This window comes from Petaurus breviceps, unplaced genomic scaffold, assembly GCF_028583685.1.
Source record: "Petaurus breviceps papuanus isolate PSGF00001 unplaced genomic scaffold, PetGlider_PUasm1.0 90734, whole genome shotgun sequence".
NCBI classification, from domain to species: Eukaryota; Metazoa; Chordata; class Mammalia; order Diprotodontia; family Petauridae; genus Petaurus; species Petaurus breviceps.
In genome coordinates this window covers 9,660,816-9,677,964 of record NW_027187327.1, presented here as the reverse complement: position 1 = coordinate 9,677,964, position 17,149 = coordinate 9,660,816, and the positions used below count along the sequence as shown (strand labels likewise).

Sequence of the window (17,149 nt, the reverse complement as noted above, 5' to 3'; positions counted from 1 at the left end):
CTAAAGCATTGTTGGTGTAGTTCCAAATCGATCTAACCATTCTGGAGAGCAATTTGGAACTATGCCCAAAGGGCTATAAAACTGCATACCCTTTGGCCCAGCAATGCCACCTCTAGGTCTGTATCCCAAAGAAATCATAAAAATGGGAAAAGGACCCGTATGTACAAAAATATTTATAGTAGCTCTTTTTGTGGTGACCAAGAATTGGAAATTGAGGGATTGTCCATCAATTGGGGAATAACTGAACAAGTATTTGAATGTAATGGAATACTATTGTTTCATAAGAAAGGATGAGCAGGCAGACTTCAGGAAAACCTGAAAAGTCTTACATGAACTGATGCTAAGTGAAGTGAGCAGAAGTGAAGAGAGCATTGTACACAGTAACAGTAACTTTGTGCGATGACTACCTTTGATAGACTTAGCTCTTCTCAGCAATGCAAGGATCTAAGATAACTCTAAAAGACTCATGATGGAAAATGTTATCCACATCCAGAAAAAGAATTATGGAGTCTGAATACAGTTCGAAGCCTACTATTTGCTCTATCTCTCTTTTTTTTTTGGTTTCTTTTTTCTCATGGTTTCATTGGTTCTAATTCTTTTTTACAACATGACTAATGAAAATGTTTAATATGAACTTATATAGAGAGCCTATATCAGATTTTATGCTGTCTTGGGGAGGGAGGAGTGAAGCGAAGGGGAGAAAATTTTGAACTCAAAATCTTATGGAAGTGAATGTTGAAAACTAAAAATGAATGAATGAAAAAGTCATAGAGAGGCTGAGAGAAAGAGAAAAAAGAGAAAGACAGAAAGGCAGAGACAGAAACAGAAAAAACAGAAAGGGACAGTCAGCTCTCAGAAGACAGGCTTTGTTTTGTTTTTATTTGATTTATTCTGTCTAGTATTAAGGGATGAGTTATCATGTAAACACTTTTAAATTGGAGAAATAAAAAGATACTATAGAATTGGAAAAGTGAAAATATTTACCTGATTTTTAGGAAAGAGAAGAGAATGACAATGCAAATTGGAAGTTATTCAGTTTTCAGCAGTTTTAGAATGTGATGTTTAAAGAATATTAGAGCAAACTTAGAAAATAAAACAGTAATCCAAAGAGGCATCAAGGCTTCACCAGATTAGATTAGTCTGACCTCATATGTTTTTTTGACACAGTTACTAGATAGATCAAAAGAATACTAAAAAATACATTAGAATTAAGTTTTTTTTTTAAATAAAGCCTCAACCTTTCCCCACCTGTTTTTTTTTTTTAAAGAATTGTGCTGACATAGCTAATGTGAAAATGTTTTGCATGACTTCATATACATAATAGGTATCATATGTCTTGCCTTTTCAATGGGTGGGGTAGGGGGGTACGAGGGAGGGAGAGAATTTGGAACTGCAAAGAAATAGAAATATATTGGAGAAAGAACTAAAAGACATAATCAGAGAGTTTTACTACCAGAAAAGCTTACCTAAGCTTGTTATAGAGCAAGGGAGTCCAGGTTCTTTGGACCATCATGCACACTGTTAGATATATAATGTGAAGAAATCAAGAGCAGAGTTTCTTAATCTTTTTTTGTGTCTTGAGCCCCTTCGGCAGCCTGGAGATGTCCATGGACACCTTTTCACAATAATGTTTTTAAATAGGAAGGAAATCTAATTTTCAATTAGAAGTTAGCAAAACTAAAAAAGTAATTTTTCCCCCATCCAAGTTCATGGACTCCCTGAAATCTGTGCTAACACCCCCATGTTCAGCCCTTTATCTAGAGGAAAGTGCTCCTCTTCCCCCTCAAAAAAACAACACATGGCTAAGACCTTTTGTGGAGAATTTGTAGAAGGGTATAGATAAGAGCTGTACAGGATAATAAGGTTTGGAGAGGTTCTCATCTACATTCATCTGTAAATGTAATGGAATACTATTGTTCCATAAGAAATGATGAGCAGGTAGATTTCAGGAAAAACCTGGTTCTAAGTTTAGTAATCTAGACAGCATGTATAATTCTAAAAAGATTAATTTTATTTTGTTTTCAGTCTCAAATTTTCTCCCCTCTTTTTTACCCTGCTCCACTCATGGAGAAAACAAGAAAAACAAATTCCATTACAAATATATATAATCATGCAAGATAATTCCTGCATTTATCCACATCCCCCTCAAAATAATAGCATATATAAAAGTATAATTTTATCATCCACTCACAATTTTAACTGCTTAGTTAAAATTTCTGTGTTATTTTATTTAGTGAAGGCTGAATCTCTGCTGTCTGTATGATTATAACTTACCAGAGCTGAATTTTGAGCTATGAATTGGGGTGGGTAGGATGAAGAATTTTTCTACTTTTCTTATAGTAGCATCAGAAATAGTGAAAAAGTCTGCCTTAGAGAACATAGACACTATTCTCTTTGGTACAATGCTAGGGGGTTTTCCCTGATGATATTAGTAGTGTCAGTTGTAGAAAACCATGACTTGCTGTCACTGCTTCATTGGATTGTGTTAGGGAAGGAAAAGTGTGATGAGAAATAGAAGGAAAAAGGTGAGAGATAATGACCATATTTATAAATCTGTGGCTTTGATATTGTTTATTTAGACTTGCATTCCCATCACCAAACACAATGCCTAAAACCTATTAGGTCATACTAGTAACATCTAGTAGAATTAAAAAAATTAGTATAAATAATTGCTCACGTTTATATAACACTTCAAGATTTGCAAAGTAATTTACATTATGTTGTTTTATCCTTGCAACAACCCTTTGAAATTATCAGATGAAGAAACAGGTTTAGAGAGATAAAATCACCTACATAGGAGCATGCAGCTAATAAGTGTCTGAAAGGAAGGTAAATCTACTGTTTCCAACTTTAGCTGCCTCTTTAATCCTTCTTGGATTGATTGGACTGCTTAAAATATATTTCCTGAAATTTATAGAAAGATCACCTTTATATTAAACATTGAATATTTAACTTAAAAATTTATAAAAGAACAAAAGATTCATGTGAAAGGTTCTTTCTCATTGAGCTGTGGGTTGAAGTGAGATCATATCAGGTGTTTACTTTGTGTGGCTTTTGTCTGAATAAATGTTTCAGTAAGGCCAAAGAGTCACGGTTAAGTCTTCTCCATATGGGCTACAATGAATGTTAGAAATAATGTCCAATCCTTTTAGTTTATGGGTCAGGAAACCAAGGTGGAGTGACTTGCTCAAGGTTACACAGATGGTTATTGACAGTGTTAGAAATAAAATCCTGATCTCAATTCCTAGTCCCAGTTTCTTATATTATATCACATCCATATTGTTTAGCTTTCAATAAAAATGCTCATATATTGTTTCCTGCAGTAAAGAAATAAAATCTGGAATTATTTCTGATGCATCTTACATAGAGATTTGGCTTAAGGAAGAAACAATAGTTGTATTACATAGGATCCCAGGGTTGTTTTCTTCCAGTTAGGTGGCTACCAACAAAACAATACCTCTCATGAAATTACATACTGCAGGATAGAGAAAGCTTAGATTGAGACTGTTGTTGGATGATTTCACATTAAACCATCTCAACTACTGAAAAAACCCTAAAAATAATATTGTCCAACTAATGGTAATTACTGTTAGTAACATAGCTCTACTTCCTCAGTTTATGTTATACTTTACAGTTTACAAAGCATCTTTCTCACAGCAATCTTATGAAATTGTTAGGATATGTAATTACCTATTTTATAATTGAGGAAATTGATGTCCAGGAAAGTTTAATGGTCACATAGTGTAATGGGAATGTAAATTTAAAGATCTTCCCAGCCCCTAGGCTAAAGTGTACCTGGAGCCTGGGGTAGGAGGCTTGTTTTTTAGTAGATACTTTTTGATTGGCCAGTGAGTCAATAAGGTTGTTACATTCTCTGAGCCAGGAGAAGGCTATATAAGCCCTGATGTGTAGCTTTGTTTTGGGGCTCACTTTGAGAAGTGTTCTGTGATTTGATCTGGATTCTGGGAAGCCGTTGTCCAGAGCCCCCCGGCTTTGAAAAACCCAGATGTTGAAACCCAGATGTTGATTTGGTATGGATGTAATGGTTGGACAGTTTGGAAATCTGTCTACTTGATCTGTTTTTGTCTTGATAATTCTGTCTGTGTATTCTGAAGTTGGGATGCTGACCTTTTCCCCTGAAGGAGGTAAATGATATATGTTTGACTGATTAAAGTAAGCTTGTTAACCCATTTTGAGTTGCTTTCCTTTAACAAAGCAGATCCAAGAACCTGTGTTGGCAGTGACCCTGAGGACGTTTGGGGTGCTTGCCGCTACACATAGTTAGTAGGTAAAAGCATCATCATCATCATCTTGGCATATAAAGGATCTATAAATACTTGTAAAAGTGAAAAATTGAAGGTTTTTAATAGTGTATGTTGAAACTTTGCAGCTTTCATGTAAAATGTATTCATCTAAAATTTCAGGAAATAGATGATATGCTTTTATACTTGGTTACTGTTTTTTTTATGAATCATCTTCTTTAATTTACTTGAGGTTAATGTGTAAAACACTATTCTAGGAAATACTGAGGCCTAATTTTTAAGATAGTATTTTGATTATTAGCATATAACTTTAATATAGTAGAAACATACCAATATTAATATAATTCAAAAAACTCCATAGGACATGGAATGAGGATGTTTGAATTCATGCATTCAAGGACTCTCATTTTTAGATAGAACTTGTCTCTCATGAAAATAGGAATTGTTTCATTCTTTGTATCCCCAGTGCTTGGCTTAGCATATGGCGTATAGTTAGTGCTTAATAAATGTCCATTAATTATTAATGTAATTGTACATTACAATCATATTATTATTTTTTTTTTTGCTTTTTGGAGGGCAATAGGGGTTAAGTGACTTGCCCAAAGTCACACGGCTAGTTTTTGTGTTAAGTGTCTGAGGCCGGATTTGAACTCAGGTCCTCCTGACTCCAGGGCCTGTGCGCCACCTGGCTGCCCCCAATCATGTTATATTAGAAACGATATAAGAATATACCTGTCTAATTAAGGTATAATTTCCACCTGCAATATTAGAATATTGTAAATATGGTGTAAGTTATTCTAGAACTGAATCTGAATATATTTGAGAAGGAGAATGTTGACCTTTTTGCCTCAATATGCTACTCCAGCCCCTTGCCTGTTAATTCAGCAATTCAGTTCAACAAACACTAAGTGCCAGTGCAGGCACTGAAGATGCAGTGAGAAAGATAAAATAGACCCTCCCCTCAAGGAACTTAAATGGTGAGTGCAAATGAGTGTAGCTTAGAACCAAACTTTTTCCTTAAAATGCATGAACTTTTTTGCTTGCTATAAAAAAGTAACTATTTTCAACCTTAAAAACATACTCCCCCCCTCCTCCCTTAACATTGTACCCCCCGTACTGGATAGAGGCCTGATTTCAAAGTATTAAGTTCACTTTTGGCACATACTGCCTGTGTGACTTGGGGCAAGTCCCTTAGTTTCTCAACTCTTAGTTTTTACTTTTTTAATATAGTATTTTATTTTTTCCCAATTACATGTAAAAACAGTTTTTAACATTTTTTTTTAAATTTTGAATCCCAAATTTTCTTCCTTTCCTTATTTCCCTCCTCCCTAAGATGGCAAGCAATTTGATATATATGTACAATCATAAAACATTATGAATTTTTACAACTCTGAATTATAGAATAGTTGTTGAACTGTGTCAGAAGGGATTTCCTCATTGGGAACTCCCTACCTTGTTGAAATCAGGGGACTAGTCAAAAACAGGTTAACTATTATAGTATCATAGATCCAGAGCTGGAAAAGATTTTGGAGGACATCTACCGTGTTTCCCCGATAATAAGACCTATCCCTAAAATAAGCCCTCCCTTTACTATGTAAGATTCCTCTAAAATAAGCCGTCCCCTGAAAATAAGCCCTATTGAGATTGCTGCTGTAGTGAAGGTGATCCCCTGCCATGTACCGCCCTCCCCCCCGTGAAACGCATGCCGCGCTCCGAGCTGCATCCAATCAGAGCTGCAGCAGTGAGCGCGTCATCCTGTTCTTTATTGAATTCATTATTGAATAAAGGTACATTTTTTTGTTCACATTTACCTGTTTATTAAAATTGCTGTCAATGTTCATTAAAATAAGCCCTCCCCTGAAAATAAGCCCTCTGGTGTTTTTCTGTCCAAAAAAATATAATAAGACAGTGTCTTATCGGGGAAACACAGTAGTTAAGTCTCATAATTTTAACTAATGAGGAAACTGAAGGCTGGAGCAGTGAAATCAAGTCACAAGAATTTATTGAGTGCTTATTATATGTTTGGCGCATTGCTAAGTTCTGAATCTTTTTTTTCTTTCATCTTGAAAGAGGATTTCAATGTATTCAGCAGTCGGAGTAGCTACAAGCTTTTTTTTTTATCACCACTACAAAATGGGAAAAAATCTCATAAAAGAGTAGAAAATAGTGTCTTATCTCTTTTCCAGTTAATCTCAAATCAAAACGAATGTATAGAATTGGGTCTTAGTTTTTGTTTTGTGACTGTTCAACGTAGTAACTGTTGTCATTTTCTTGATATATTGTAGAATCTTTAATAGTTATCAAAGACATAGAATTTCACTCAGTCAAACAGTCAAGCAAGCAAGACAGCATTTATGCATCCATCATTTTCTGGATTGTTGGTAACCTGTGCATATTTTCCCCAGATAACTTTGCCTCCTTGCGTCACAAGGCCCAGCTCACTCACATTTATTCTCTGACAGTCACTTTGGTAATAACACCCAAAGTTGTGTATAGCGGGGAGGAGGGATTTTTCTGCACACCAAGTACGGGTAGGCAAAAAGTGTCTTTAAGTTCAGGATGAGTTACGTGAGTCTTCTTAAAATGTAAACCTATTGGCCTAATAAATCTTTCATATTTTGGTGGTTTTCGAGTAAAGCTGTCCTCAACAAAGCAGACTTTCTTTAGTAACCATTCTCTTCCAAGCCTTCTTCTTTCTCTTTCCTGTATGAATAACCTTTAACACTTCTGTATCTCCCTGGGCACGAACTTTTGGCAAGGGCACTTCCATTTACCAGCTTTCTCTTTTCGTTTCTGTTTAATCATATTGGAAAGAACTTTAGCTCGGGACTGTCCCTCTCTGTCCAGCAGATATGTAGGCACTGCTCCTTGGGGAGTTAAGTTATGAATCTTGAAGGAAGCCTAGGAAGCCAGGAGAAGGTGATGGTGACAAAGGAGAACATTCTAGGCATGAGGGACAAACAATGAAAATTCAGTCACGAGATAAACTATCATGCAGAGAAAAGTCAGTGTAGCTGAATTTTAGAGTATATGGAGAGTAAAGTGTAAGAAGATTGGAAATGCAGGAAGGGGCCAGGTTATGAGAGGCTTAAAATCCATATAGAGAATTTTATATTTAATCCCAGAGATTATAGGGAGCCACTGGATTTTATTGAAATAGGGGAGTGCCAAGGTACATTAGGAAATAGGGGAGTGACAAGGCATATCAAGAAGATCTCTTTGGCATCTGAGGAGAGGATGGATTGAAATGGGGAAATAATTGAGGCAGGGAGATGAAGTTATCTATACCAAGGTGACAGTTGTGTCAGAGGACAGATGGGAATGTTTTGAAGGTAGAATCAACAGGACTTGGCAACATTGGATATATCAGGGAGTGAGAGATGACTGGGAGGATGGTGGGATGCTTAGTAGTGATTGGAAAGTTGCAGAGGAGAATGTTTGGGGGAAAAGACAGTGAGTTTGACTTTGAACTTATTGAGTTTGAGATTCACAGACTCTCCAGTTTGAGATGTCCAGTAAACATTTGGAGATGTAAGACTGGAAGTCAGGAGAGAAATTAGGGCTAGATAAATAGATCTGAAATACATATTCAGAGAAGTGGTAATCAAATACATGGAAGCTGATGAAATAGCCAAGTGAGATAATATAGAGGGAGAAGGGAAGAAGGCCAAGAACAGACAGCTCTTTGGGGCAATATCTTTTAATGAATATGACCTCGATGAGCATCCAGGAAAGGAGGAGAATGGTCAGAAGAAAAGTCAGGCAGGCAAGCAGGAAGAAAATCAAGAGAGAGCAGTATCATGAAAACCTAGAGAAAAGAAACTCAAGAAGAGGGTGATGTGCAGTGTCATAGGTCAAAGAGAGGTCAGAGAGATCAAGAAGGATGAGGATTGAGAAGAGGCTCTTTAGATGTGGCAGTTAGGAGACCATTGGCAACTTTGGAGAGAGTAGTTTCATTTGGATGCTAAGGTTAGAAACCAGAGTTTACAAGAAAGTGATAGGAGAAGAAAAGACACCAATTTCAATTTCATATGTTTTCCTCAAGTTTAGTCATGAAAAGAAGCAGAGGATGATAGCTAATGGGGGATTAAGTGAAGATTTTTTAAGGATTAGAGAGATGTGAGCATGTTTATAGCCAGTAGAGAAGTAGAAAGTAGCTAGGGAGAGACTAAGGATGATAGAAGGGGAAGTCTGCTGGAGAAGATAATAAGATAGAATGGAATCAAGGATATATGTAAATGGGTTTGCCTTGGCAAGGAGAAAGGCCATGTTTTCATGTGAGAAGAGTGAAGTAAGAGATAGTGGGGGAAGACATCTGAGAATTGTGAGATGAAGGGAGAAGCAGCTCTCAGTGAATAGTTTCAATTTTTTTTCAGTGAAATATGAGGTGAGGTGCTCAGTGATGTTAGTAGGGTGCCATGGGAGGTTTTGAAGAGGGATGAAAAGCTTTGAATAGCTACTGTGGTAAGTGAGATAGTGAATTTATTAGGGAGGTGTAAAAAGATTACTTTGTTGTCGTGAAGGCCCAGTTGAGATTATGTATTGTAAATTTGTAGTGGACCCAGTCAGCATTTTTGGGTGATTTTTCTCTAGTTTCATTCAGTAGCATGAAAGTAGGAGGAAAGGCAGTGGATGATTGATTCTTGGAAAGGCATGATTGACAATACTACAAAAGGAACAAGTCACTTGAATATAAAGGATAGTGGAGAGTTGAACTGATTGATCAACCAGTTGAGCTCGGGAGAAGGGAGGAGAATGTGACTAGCACAGGGGTGATGGACTGGAAAAGAACTGGGAGGGAGGAGAGATTAGAGGTCACAGTGAGGACAAAGAACAATGGAAAAAGGTAGAATGATAAAATATTACGATAAAATAAAGGAATTTCTGAGTTCATGAACATGGAAATGGAGTATAGAAATGGAGCATTTGTGAGTGATGTCAAGATCAAGTGTATGACTATCTCTGTGTGTAGCTAAGGTGTAGTAGATCATGGAAAATGAGTTAATTGAGGAACTAGGGATTTAGGATGTTTGAGGGGGCATCATTATATATGTTGATATTTACTTAATATTTTATTTTTCCCCAACTACACATAAAACTAATTTTTAGTATTTGTTGTTTTTTAATTTTAGTTTAAATTAATTTATTACTTTAATTAAAATTTAATTTTAATTTTAAAATTTTTGAGTTCTAAATTCCCTTTTTCCTTCCTTTCCCTCTCCCCTTAATGAGAAGGCAAGCAAATTGATATTGGATATACATATGCAGTCATGCAAAACTTATATATCAGTCATGTTGTGGAAAAAAAAACCAGACCCCCCCCCCCCAAGAAAGTTTTTTTAAAAAGTATGCTTCAATTTGCATTCAGACTCTATCAGTTCTTTCTCTGCAGGTGGATAGCATTTTTCATTGACCATAAGTCTTTCAGAATTGTCTTAGATCATTGTATTGCTGAGAATAACTAAGTCATTCACCATAGATCGTCATATAGTGTGTAGATATATAGATATAGTTCATCAGTGTGTATATTGAAGTATCTAGTATGAAGGCAGGATATGGGGGAAAAAGAAAGATTGTGTGAGCCATGCACTGAAGTCCTTGAAGAAATAAATGTAGTGTCTTAGAGTTTGATAAATAATAGCTGCCAGAGTTTTGATTAGATGATAAATAAGAAAAACTGAATGAACTTAAAAGGAGAAAGGCAGCTAGGTGACTCAGTGGTTACAGTGCTGAAGCAGAAGGTGGGAAGATTTATCTTCTTGAGTTCAGTTCTGGCCTCAGACACTTTAGCTGTTTAAGAACTTTCCTGGGCAAGTCACTTAACTTTGTTTGCCTCAGTTTTCTCGTCTGCAAAATGAGCTGGAGAAGGACATGGTAAACATTTTGGTATCTTTGCCAAGAAAACCCCAAAAAGGGTCACAAAGAATCAGGCATGACTGAAAATAAATGAGTAACAACAAAGGAGAAAAGGTTACCAAGTGATGGTAGTAGGTCGAGATTCTGGTAAGTTGCAGTGGGGAGAAAATAGTATTTTAATTTTATTACCAAAACCAGTGAGTGAGGGTATGAGTTATTGCAGGTGTGACCAGTATTGGAAAAGTTGGCCAGCCATTAATGCAGTTCAAGCCTTAGTGAGTTGCCAAAAGATGGAAAGAGTGATAAAAGAAAAGCAAGATGAAAATAAGTTTGTTAATTATGGAGCAGACATTCTAGACAGTGTAGTGGAAGGACTAGGTTGATTTTGAGTGGGTGATTGGGAGGTAGAGTTCAGGGGGATAGGAACAAGGGAGCATTCTGTGGAAATGTTCAGTGGAGTTTCTGCATTGTCAACCAATGATTCACAATCACTGGGATGATGAAGTGGAACTATGCTAAACCTTGAAGAAGGGCTTCAGATAGTGGCTGGAAACAAGTCCATTAAGGGAGACAGGTAATCAGACTGTTCAGACCCTTGTGCTGATGTCTGGTTTTGTCCAGAAGACCCACTTCACATCAGTAAGGAGCAGGTGAAGGTATAGGACAGGAGGCAGAAGCTGGCTGTTCAAGGTGGGACTGATTTGGAAAGGCTTCTGGAAAACTAGAATCTCTTGGGACAGAGATAGAGGTCCCAGATCTATATTAACTGACACAGGACTCCCTGAGAAGACTCAGGATTTAGGAAGTTGTAGCTAGGTGTGCTGGATCTGGGCGTATCCCTGGAACTGCTGAGGGTGAAGGAAGACTTGATCAAGGTCACGCGGGGCGTATGTGTAGAACCATAATTTGGACTCAGGTTGCGTGACTTAGATCAGTACTCTTTCCACTGTACTACACAAATGCTTTCTTTCCTAGATGTAGGAGTCAAGTAATTGTGAAAGTCTCCAAATTCCACTTGCTTTTTACTGTTGAAAACCAGGTGCTTTTCTAAATTTGATTGATTTCTGTTTCGTAACTTTTATATTCAAATTAGCTTCTAATTTAAATGAATCTTGATTATGAAAACAAGGTAAATAGCACCTTTAAAAACACCCCTTTTTTATTTTTGATGCTTAAGCCTTCAGAATAAAATTACAAAATTGGAATGCCCTATTTAGGATAAATCAATATATAATCTGAATTTATAAAGTATAAAAATTATGTAAAGTGATGATTTCCATTTCAAAAAGTTTCTGTAATTTATGAAACTATTCTTCATCTTGCAAAAGATTTCCTTCAGAATTCCTTTATTGTTTAAGTTTTGTTTTTTATCACTTCATTTCTAAATATACAATTACCCACTTTCTTCTCTGGAGAGATGTACTTTTCTAACAGTAAAACCAAGCAGAAAAAAATCAGTTCATCAAACTATCCAGCCTATCGGAGTCTAACATTATATGCAATGTTCCACACCCTTAGGCCCCTAAGTCTTCCAGAAAGGCACATTTTCTTTTTCTCTCTGGGGCCCAAGCTTGATCATTGTTGTTGCATAGGTGTTTTTTTTTTCCTTCAGTTTTTCCATTTTCATTGTTCTATTCAGGATTATAGATTGTTTTTCTGGTTGTGTTTACTTAATTTTGCATCATATCATATGAGACACTACATGTGTGACCTTGGACTACTTTATTTAGCCTACTGGGCCAGTTTTCTCTTCTGTAAAATAATCCTAGATGGCTTAGGTTAGGAGGTCCCTTCCAGCTCTGTGATGCTGTGTGGCTTACATGGCTTCTTAAAGGGCAACTTTCTAATCTTTGGATTCTTTGGTTTCCTTCCCTTTCATTGGAGAAATGTATGCCTAGGTGTGGAATGTTTTATACTCTTTTGGATAAGTCTTCCTATGTTTCTCTGACAATAGTTTCTTTTAATTAGTTCTTAACTAAATTTTTTTCTTGAAAACTACATTTCAACATAATTGGTTTCCTTTGTAATCTTATGTATTTTATGCATATAAAAACATTATTTTAAAAAGGGTTCATAGGTTTTTCACCAGACTGCTAAAAGATCCATGATATAAAAAAGTTAACATTTGCTAGTCATATCCCTTTGATGCACACATTTTAACATATTGAAGAAGTGAATGTATGTACAAGTTTTCAGCACACATCTAGTACATAAAGTGATATGAATCCATCTTTTTAATTACTGTCTTATCAAAACCGCTGTCCTTATCCTGAAAATATGAACCAAAAACTTAATTTACTGCTCTTCAAATTAAATTTAAGGAAAAAAAAAGTCAGGAAAAAGTATAGCTTAGTTCAATTCAGCCAACATTATTTAAGCTCCTTTTATGTGCTACGTACGTAGAATTCCCAGGATGTAGAAGTGGAGGAGACCATAATGAGATCTAATGTAGTGAAGCATTCTTATTTTTTTGGGGGTGGGGGGAAGGCAGGGCAATTGGGGTTAAGTGACTTGCCCAAGGTCACATGGCTAGTAAATGTTAAGTGTCTGAGTTCAGATTTGAACTCAGGTCTGCCTGACTCCAGTACCGGTGCTCTATTCACTGGACCACCTAGCTGCTCCCCTCCCCCCTCCCACATTCTTATTTTTGAGGTTTGATGTTGAGAAACCTGAGGCCCTGGGAAATGAATTGAGTTGTCTTAGGTCACCTTGAGAAGAACTGACTAGAACCAATGTCTTCCTATTATGTATACTGAATGTTTTCGATAAAAATTATTTCTCAGTTTGTATGATAGTATGAAATCTTTCTTTTTGCTCACATGCATAAATGAGTTGGATTTTGCATTATTTTCCAACCAATTGTGAGTCTATTCAATAATGAATAAATTTTATTTTTAGTTGTTTTATCATAAATTATAAAATTTCTAACTTGAGTGACTTTGAAAATGGATTTTGAAAAGTATTTTTCTCTCAAAATGTATTTCATTGAAGTAAAATTGTGATGAGACAAAAAAACCTATTGATGTAAAATATTAAAATAATTTTGGGCTGTTTTGAACTGATTACTAAAATTTATAGTATGATTTAAGGAGTAGTAGAACATAAGCTACAATTAAAACTTTCTCATGACTTGAACTTGCACACATATACCAATGTTATTTTGAGAAGCGAAGAATTGGGAGTGACCCTAAAAGATTATCTAGTTGAAGTCCTTGTTCTTTGGCAGGTACACCCAAGCCATTGGGAACAGGCCACTGTTAGTCCTAATCCTCTAGATCTCCAGAGATGAAGTTTCCATAACCTATTTAGGTAGGCAGTTTCAAGTAAAAAGTTTTTTTTTTATGTTTAACCCAAATTTTTCTTAAAGTATAAAGATTGTATCTTACTTTCTTAAATCTTTCCTCAAAGATTTATAAGCTGTTTTTAATCACTTTTTTATTATCAATCATAAACATTTGAAATTAATGTATGAAACAATTCTTTTTTCTCAGCAGCAGGAAAAACTAATAATTTTGTGAGGTTTATAGGCTCATAGATTTAGTGTCTTAGAGGCCATCTAGATCAACCCCGAAGTATTACATATGAGGAACTGGGACTCAAGAGTTTAAGTGATTTGTTGAAGGTCAAATGGATAACAAGCTAATTGAGTCAGGATTTGAAACAAGGTTTTTTTTTTTTGCAGGGGAATATCTGGGCAGTTGGGGTTAAGTGACTTACCCAAGGTCACAAGCCTAGTAAGTGCTAAGTGTCTGAGGCCAGATTTGAACTCAGGTCCTTCTGACTCCAGGGTCGGTGTTCTATTCACTGTGCCACCCAGACACCCCATTTTTTTTTGAAACAAGGTTTTTTGACTCCAAGTCTAGTACTCTTTACACTTTGCCATATTAATTTTTTTCTCTTCTCTAAATTATTAATTCATATTCCATTTATGTAAGTGGATATTAGAAAATGTCCAAGAAAAAACTTTAAAAGTATTGAGATAGACTTCTTTCCCTGAATTAAAATGAATGTAATTTTAAAATTTAACTTATCATTAGTCTGAAATTTTCAATTTCACCCTGTAATTCACATTATGAAGACAGATTTTATTTCAAAGCTTTATTTTTAAACTTTTTATTTTTCTAATTTTATGGTTATTCACTTCATGTAGAAGATGAAATATTACTTTTTTCCAGAGAATTTTGTACAACTTTAATAAATTATTGACATTTTAAAGAGTATTGATTATTAGAATAAATTATTCAGTTATTTACATTGCTAACTTTATTATATTTTTAGCATATTTTCTATGGTTCTGGGAAATATTTAAATTGCTTCCATGAAGTGGGGAAATGAAAATTTATATATAACTTTAATTGGATAATACTCAAAAAAGAATGAGCAAAGTATTACTCTGCTAATTTTGAAAATTATTTAAAAAATATTTTAAATATGAAACATGCTCATAACCCACCTTATGAAAATAGAGTCATGTTTGAGTAGTCACATCACAAAATAAATTATTTCAGAGTGTATCTAAGTGGCATGCTTCTCTGATGCTTTGTTAGTTTTATTGTATTTTGTTATTTTCCTTAATTCCTCTCCCTTCTCCCATCTCCAATTGAACCCTTCCTTTTTTTTTACTTTCTTTTTTCCTTTTAAATTTATTTATTTTTACTTTACTGCATTTAGTTCCACAAATTTTTGAGTTCCAAATTTTCTCCTCCTCCCTCTCCTCCCCTTTGCCCCTCAAGATGGCATGTAAGCCAGTATAGGATCTCCATATACCTTCACATTAAGCATATTTTCACAATAGTCAAGTTGTAAAGAAGAATTATAACCAATGGAATGAACCACTAGAAAGAAGAAACGAAACAAAACAACAAGAAAGAGAGCAAATAGTTTGCTTCAATCTGCATTTAAACTCCATGATTCTTTCTCTGGATCTGGATAGCCTTTTCCATCATGAGTCTTTTGGAACTGTCTTAGAACCTTCCATTGCTGAGAAGAGCCAAGTCTATCAAAGTTAGTCACAGATACAATGTGTTTGTGTACAATATTCTCCTGGTTCTGCTTCTCTCACTCAGCATCAGTTTATATAAGTCTTCCCAGGTTTTTGTGAAGTCTGTCTGCTCCTCATTTCTTATAGCACAGTAGTATTCCATTACATTCATATACCACAACTTGTTTAGCCATTCCCCAATTGATGGGCATCCCCTTAATTTCCAATTCTTTGCCACCAGAAAAAGAGCTGCTATAAATATTTTTGTATTTACAGGTCCATTTCGCATTTATATGATTTCTTCGGGATATAGCCCTAGAAGTGGTATTGCTGGGTCAAAGGGTATGCACATTTTTTATAGCCCTTTGGGCATATGAACCCTTTCTTATAATAATGAAAAACATTTATGTAAAGGCAAACATCAGTGTGACTATGTCTGTAAGTTACACACTGCATTCCACATCCATAGTTTTGACCTCTCATCTTATGACTTTGATAAGAATCATATTGTAGACCATGAAGCATGTCAGATTGCCATCATGGCTGTTCATTAGGCATAGTCTTAGTGCTTAGAGAAGTGATTTCATTTCCTTACCCTCTAAAAATTGCTAAAAGAGAAAATTAACTTTACAGGTTGCCAGATGCACCAGTTATCTTTGGATGCCTTTGTCAAAGTTGCTTATATAGCTCCTTCCTTACTTTTGACTGGTAAACATAGGCACTTCCTTTGGTCATATCTAGGACACAACATTTATGTAAAATATAAATCAGTTTTTAACAAAATGACATCTTGAATTTTTAAGATTCTAAACTTGACAAAGTAGAATATTATGTCCCTGCATTTTATTTTCTTGCCTTTTGGAGGGCAATTGGGGTTAAGTAACTTGCCCAAGGTTACTGGCTAGTGTTTTTTTGTGGGTGTTAAGTGTCTGAGGCTGGAACCGAACTCTGGTCCTCCTAATTCCAGGGCCAGCGCTTTACTCACTGCGCCACCTAGCTGCCCCTGATGTCCCTGCATTTTAATGTATATTTTCTAGAGTACTTTTTTTTTAAAGCTTGGAAATAAAAGAAATATGGTTAAAGGATAGTTGAAAATGATTTAAAGTATTTCTAATTTCAAAAAAGTATATTCTGAGTAAGTAGCAGCCTTCTCTTTTCTCCTTTTCTTTGGAATTTATTTTTTAAGAGTGATTTTAAACTGTCAGATTCAGTTTTTTGATCTTATCCTTTAAAATTATTTATTTTTACAAGCATTTATTATCTCTCTCCCATTGACCACCTCTGCCATTGAACAGAAAAAAGAAAATATTCATAACAAATTTGAATAGTTCAGCAAAATGAAGTTCCATGTTGGCCATATCAAAACATATATATATCTAGGGGCGGCTAGGTAGCGCAGTGAATAGAGCACCGGCTCTGGAGTCAGGAGGACCTGAGTTCAAATCCGGTCTTAGACACTTAACACAAAAACTAGCCATGCGACCTTGGACAAGTCATTTAACCCCAATTGCCCCTCCAAAAAGCCCCTCCAAAATATATATCTATATATATATATATATCTCATTCTCTTATTTTATGACCGTCTCCTATGTGACAGGATGTGTGTGGGGGGGTGTATTTCATCTTTAGCCCTTTTGGATTCTTGGTTTGTCATTGTAATTAGAGTTCTAAAGTCTTTCAGAATTGTTTTCCTCTATAATGTTACGTAAATTGTTCTTGTTCTGCAAACTTTATCCTACAATAGTCATAGAGGTCTTCATAATTAATTTTTCTTTTTTGGTGATAATTAGATTTTTAAGTAGTAGGAATATTGCTGTTGAGAAAAATTGCATAATACTGTTTAGTTATTTCCTGCCATAATATGAAATGTTAAAAGTGATTCTTCTTGCTTACATATTTTGTAATGTCTAAGGAAAATAAGACAAATTTACTGTCCTTAATTTAAAAAATGATAATTTAAAATTTCTTTCAGTTTTCATTTGAAAGAATTTAAGGAAGATATTTCATTTTGAATGATATTAAAATGTGTATTGGTCTGTGAGTTTCATAT

General features: G+C 35.3%; 1 protein-coding gene and 1 pseudogene across 4 annotated transcripts in view; one reads left to right on the top strand and one right to left on the bottom strand.

Moving 5' to 3' along the window:
* Positions 1 to 17,149, top strand: part of MYO6 (myosin VI) — a 244,702-nt gene that overhangs the window by 19,607 nt on the left and 207,946 nt on the right. The window lies entirely within an intron of this gene.
* LOC138145413 (ribosome biogenesis protein NSA2 homolog pseudogene) lies at positions 6,595 to 15,834 on the bottom strand (annotated as a pseudogene).